The sequence below is a fragment of the Amblyomma mixtum genome, chromosome 4 (assembly GCF_055824585.1).
Source record: "Amblyomma mixtum isolate Tamu chromosome 4, ASM5582458v1, whole genome shotgun sequence".
NCBI classification, from domain to species: Eukaryota; Metazoa; Arthropoda; class Arachnida; order Ixodida; family Ixodidae; genus Amblyomma; species Amblyomma mixtum.
The window spans coordinates 144,183,338-144,189,337 of record NC_143015.1 but is presented as its reverse complement, the minus strand read 5'-3'; the positions used below and the strand labels follow the sequence as shown (position 1 = coordinate 144,189,337).

Below are 6,000 nucleotides of genomic sequence, written 5' to 3'. Positions count from 1 at the left end.
CGCCCTCACCTCAGGCTACGTATATACTGGCATAGCAGAGCTAAGCCACTGCCAATTTTATATAACGCGTGTTGCGCAAATAAACGCGCGCTGTAGAATGTTTCTCCCAGCTAAACGGGCGCATTGTTAGAGCTGAAATTTCGCAGAGAAGTGGCATTTGGTCGGAAGAACTGTTTTATACCAGTTTGCTTGGGGTACTTACCTGATTCGAACAGAATAAGTCGGATAGTCGCATCGTCTGCGGCGACGACAAAGGAAATCAAGCTGTTTTGTCGGCGATCGCACCGGTGGCGCCATCTCGTTTGTTGGCCGTGAAGATTCAGTAATGGAGCGAGGTTCGGGAGGTTTGAAGACGCTCTTTCAACTGATCTTTTAATGGTCACAGAAAACTTAACTTGCTGAAAACTTAGTTTGGCCAAGCTAAGTTTTCTGTGACCGGTAAAAAACCAGTTGAAAGAGCGTCTTCATACCTCCCGTGTCCCCCTCCTTTGCCGAATCTTCACCACCAACACGCGAGATGGAGCCACCGGTGCGATCGCAGACAGTGCGGCTTAATTTCCTTCGTCGTCGCCGCAGACAATCTGAATATCCTACTTATTCATTTCGAATCAGGTAAGTACCCCAAACAAACGTGGTATAAAACAATTTTGCCGACAAAATTCCACTTCGCTGCGAATTTTCAGCTCGAACAATGCGCCCGTTTAGCTGGGAGAAGCATTCTACCGCTCCCGTTTATTTGCGCCACGCTATGTACACCACGAACCACGCAGCTGACGATGCGCAATCGCTACTGCGCATCAGAGAGGGAGAGAAAGAGAGACTGTCGGCGAGACGACGGAGAGCGCACGGCGGCAGAGAGCAAGCTGACCTCACGCGTCGCCATAGCAACCGAGAGGCTGACGTCTCACCATCTGTTCAGCCCGGCTGCGGCTCCTCGAGGAGCAGGGGGTCCACGGACCACGCGACGAGCGGTTGGACCTGGCGCAGTATTGCTGTTGCAATAAAAATAGGTCCTCGAGGGTGGGTTCCGGCTTGACCAGGAGTCCACGTGGCTAGGCTTCACGGAGAGCTCTCGTGTACCAGCCATGTTTAGACATCTGTTTGAACAGCTCGCAGAGCGGCCTCCCATGAGGAAGGGGGGTGGCTTGGGGATGGGGTGTACTGCCATGGGTTGGAGGCATTCCCGCAGGTTGTGCATGAGGGCGGCCTTTGTCATCCAGCATCTGGGGAAAAGTGGGTGGGTCAGGGTAAGGTGGTAGCAATGGAGGAGGTAGGTCAGATGGAGCAGTTTGTCTGCAGTTGCCGCCAGTATGTACTCGTGAATCCAGTGTACGGCGAGAAGTAGCAGTTTTTGTAATGAATCGCAATTTGTTGGTGTGGGGCTATCGATACCGCGAAATTTCTTGCCTGGGCGTAGACGTCCGACCTTCCGGTGCTCTGTTGGAATAGCTCTTGGGTCAATACGAACGCGAAGTTTCTCGGGTATCGAGGCTTGCGCGGGAACCCACGCGATGATTCTATCTCGGGTAGCGAGCAGCTTTGTGCAAGGAGAGCTTTGTGCAAGAATGCGTCGGGTAGTTGGTGCGTACATTTGAGTTTAGACTGTCGTTTTATGGTTTTTATTTTTTGCTGCCCTGCTTTTCCCTAATTTTATTTTGAGCGTTTTCCTCCTTTTCATTCTTTTCATCTATTTGGAATTGGCTTTAAGCCCGGCAAAGCGTTGCTGGTCGTGGCTCATTTATCCTTTTCTTGCTAAGGGAGTAATTACTCATTGACATCCACCCGAGCGCAGCCATACGGCTACGAAGGAAAGGCATACAGCTTTCTCATAAACTTCCTAAAGAAAAATTTGGCCTGGGCCGAGGTTCGAACCCGGGTCCACCGCTTCGCCGAAGCAGTCGCTCTACCAATTGAGCTAACCGGGACGGCAAGCTTGTGGTAGAACGAGACCGAATAGATCAATAACTCGAAGTAGGAAGTGGGTCGGTCAAATATTTAGGGAATCCCCCAAGGTGAAGTAGATTTGTAATAAGGGAGTAATTACTCATTGATATCTGTCCTCTCCGAGCTGGTTATATTTTTCTGAAAGGACAAAAGCCGCCACTCATCTTGGGAGCCGGTATTCCGCGATGTTGGGATCTTATGTAGCGTGTACGAGCGCCAAGGTGATGGACGCTTCCTCAGCCCCTCTCTACGGTTGGCTCGGAGGGTGGCTGCGGCCCCGATGGTGCCATCCTCGAAGACGGCGACAGCGGTTTAGTAGCCTGGTTGGATATGTCCAGCCGCGTCCACGTAGAGGATGTCGGGTTAGAGGAGTTACACGAGACAGCGTTGTAGGTGGAAGTGATATGCGCCGATTGTGCTAGGCGAAGTGTAGGGGAAGCGCCCAATTGCCAACACCGCCTTGTGTTGCCTACTGCCGCCTGGTGTCCTTTGCGGTTATTCGTCCCTATTGAAGGGTAATTACATAGGCACACGTACAGATCATTACCGCTCCAATAACTTAACAGGAACTGCTGGGCGTCAGCAACTCTGGTGGCCGGTGGTTATAATTTCTGCATGCTCGATTCGAAGTACAATGTGTCATAAGCTACACTGCTAATAAGTTTACACGTATGACAAATAAGGCTATGCTGCTGATAACTGTACACGTATGACAAATCTCAGGGTAAGCTGCTAAGGCATGTGCGCTATGTGGGACACCAAATTGGTACGCTCTATAATGATCAATATGTAGGAACGCAATGAAGTATGGAGCGGACAACTGATTGATTGATAAACTTTACTGGCAGAAATTGGGATTACGGGTGGTGGGCTAAGAGGACGTTGGTGAGGGTAGTAGTGGTTGGCACTTCTTGATCCAGGAGTCCATTGGCCTCAGTTGGGGCTCGGAACTTCCGCACCAGCTTGAGCTGACGCTGCGGTTCCAGGTAGGCTAGGTCGTCTCACTGCTCAAGAAAAGGGACACACAAGTGAGTATCAACACAAGCAATGAGCTTAAACATTTACATGGTTGTACGGGAATACTAGAAACATTTTTCTTGTACGCAAAAAAGGTTACTGTGATGATGAGAAATTTGCAAATGAAGTCCCCAATTTCCGCAATCATTTCCACGGGCACAAAATGACAGTGGGTCATTTTTGTGACGTTTTGCTGCCGACGAGTGAGGCGAAACGCTGAAACTCCCCGCAAATCTCAGAACGAACGAAACCAAAAGCGCTTTTCTGCCCACAACAGTGGTAAAGTTTTATCAACAGATGGTGGGATATTACTGTTCCCTATGATGCTCAGTCAGTCTATCACGCTCACTGGCACTGAAGCGGATGCTACGAAGCGAAAAGGTCCTTTTCATACACAGCAGAACACAGAGCAGAACTCAGACCTCGCTTGCCGTTATTAGTTTTTTTTTAAGATTTAGAAATAATGTCAACTCAAATTTCAAAGACACATTTCTAACTGAATTGACAATTTTCAACGCTGAAGGCAAAGAAGAAAGCTTTTGAAGATCAACGAAGCAGTAATCAAACCTACCCCGAGTCCGGGACGGAGAAGGCGACTCAATAAGTCCCGCTTCGTAGAGGGCGCACATCCAGAACGCCGATGCTACTGCGAAAAGCATCCATGTAAACCAATGAATATTTGTCATTCTTTACGAAAATGCATCTGTACTCTAGAAGAAGAAATATTTAGAAGAAATTACTTTGTTTGAAGTATCGCTACAACTCTTTTGGCATCTTATTAGTAGCAATCCAGTACCCAGATCGGGAACAGGCGCCGCCACATGCGGGCACGGTAAAGGGTCGGTCAAAAGTTCTCGGGACACATGGTCTGCTTTTGAGCCACATAGTCGAGCATTTGCTACGTCCCCACAAGGAGCGCTAGTAGCCTTGATTTTGCTTGAACGACCGGTTTTGAGCCGACGCCCAGGCATGGAAAAAAAATTGCGAGGACACTTTGTCAAATAAAGAGTTGAGAGGCGAAAGCCAAGGACACTATGCCGTGACGACTTCCGGTTCGCGAGTCATTTGAATTGTTTATACGTGCATTTATTGGACGCTGTTCTTGACAGATGTCCTCCTTGGAGTCCAAACCACCCACAAAGTTTTGCCCGACATATTAATCACGAAATATTTCGGCTATGCTACGTAATGCTGTCGTTTGTTAGCACCTACGACCGGAGCTTTTATGAACTACACACTTTGTGGCCACCTTCGCTACCATTATGACCCGATGCGCATGCACTGTCGTGCCCTCCGCGCTGGTCACGTGAGCGTGAGACCTCGACGTGACAGGAACGGATGTTCATTGCCTACGTTGCGGAATTCTCTTTACAACAATATTGCTGACAAAATTCACTTCCCGCTATGTTAAGACAATAGCTGCATGCCAAGCATTGTTCAGTGGTAACGACAGCTGGCCAAGTGAGTGACCCGACCGTCTGGACAGAGTCAACCGTTCCCTTTTCTCCTCACTTCTTTGTCTTTGTTTCGGACCATCGCCACTGCGCCGAGAAACGACCGCCTCTTCCGGCTGCACCCACGTGACGACTGCACACCCCACCCCGTCTGCACAAGTCGTCTGCTTCTGCACCGATGGTCCCATCAGCCGAGACCGCGCCTGCTGCTGCTGTACAAAGGCAGACATGCAGATTTAATTCAGCGGCCACTGCAGCGTTACAGGTGGCGACAAAATTCTAGGAACAGGAAAAGAATAAAAGGTGCATTTTTTCGTTGTCTAGAGGTGTCCCCACATATCGAGCGTTGCGGTGTGCTGGTCAGTGTGTAGTGCGGAGAATTTTGCACCCGGTGAAAGAATGTGCGAAATTTCGGAGGTGCGTGCCAGCTCTTGTGGACTATACTACTGAAGGACTGCATTTGATGTTGCGAGAGGGTTACTGAAGCTCCTCAAAACCAACGAATGCTGCCAACATGAAACCAACGTTGAAACATTTTACAAGAAATGACGACCATGTGCAGATAATGTTGCCAGAGAAAAACAAAAACAAAAACGACAATTAAGTAGTCGGGCATATTAAAAACTCCTGAAATGAGAAGGTGATACTCAATGTCAGGAAAATATGAGGAGGCAAGGAATTCAATTCGATGCAGTTCTGGGAAAGAAGCTATATCTAAATGGGTCCTAATCCTCCGCCTGCGGGGTGAGGTTGGGGCGAGGGGTGATGCAAGGCCAACTAAGCTCTTTGTGGCTACCTCTAGCTGAGATCGGAAACTCTGCCTCCAGGGCGCAGAGAAAAGCAATGTCCTTCTTGCGTGGACTCGGGTCATTCGATGCAGGCAGCGCACAGGAACGTTCTCATCCGCACCATCATTGTGTCTCCGGTGGTCACAGTGAGAGTTCGCTACAGCACACTGCGTGAGGAACACTGAAGCGGTTTTGTCCTCACCTTAGATGCCTCCGCCTTTAGACAGGCGCAGGTTTTCTCCTGGCTTACGCGAAGTGGTCCCCGCTGTCTGCAGCTGATGCAGTGCCTCTCCTGCTGGTACCTCCTGCCGGTGCCGGAGAGGAGGCGATCCAGCCCAGCTTTGGCTTCCAAGAAGGACACAGAGCCCCGACTGGAGAAGAAAAGGAGCAACGTTAAGAAGTATGTTGTGGAGGAAGACATGTAGCAGTAGAACCGGCGTTCTAAATGGGAGGCCTAACGTGGAGGGAGGAAATCAGAACGGCATATATAAGCTGCCGTAAACAGCGAGGGAAGGCAGCGCATGTTAGGCGCACAAATCGGAATGGGATCATTCCATGACAACTGACTCAGACTGTGTGCTCGATGATCATCGATTTGTTTAACTGAAATGATGGTTCATCACTAGAACCCGGAACTTCAGGCATTTGCCTAAGCATGCCTATAAATGCCTTAACGGGGGATTTTCGCACTTGCCTGCCTTTTTGTCATATTTTAGGAAATACTACCTATTTAACCACTATTGTTGCCTATAAATGCCTAAATCCGGCATTTCGGTCCTCGGTGCCGTTTTTCAATT

The 6,000-nt window shown here is 49.3% G+C and overlaps 1 long non-coding RNA gene across 1 annotated transcript in view; it reads right to left on the bottom strand.

Moving 5' to 3' along the window:
• Positions 1-2,768: 2,768 nt before the first annotated feature.
• LOC149348582 (uncharacterized) overlaps positions 2,769-6,000 on the bottom strand; it is a 61,607-nt gene continuing 58,375 nt past the window's right edge. Inside the window, exons 2-3 of the long non-coding RNA XR_016292276.1 lie at positions 3,533-3,607; positions 2,769-2,948 (exon numbers count right to left, since the gene is read on the bottom strand). This is a non-coding gene — a long non-coding RNA (uncharacterized LOC149348582). The remainder of the gene's footprint in view (positions 2,949-3,532; positions 3,608-6,000) is intronic.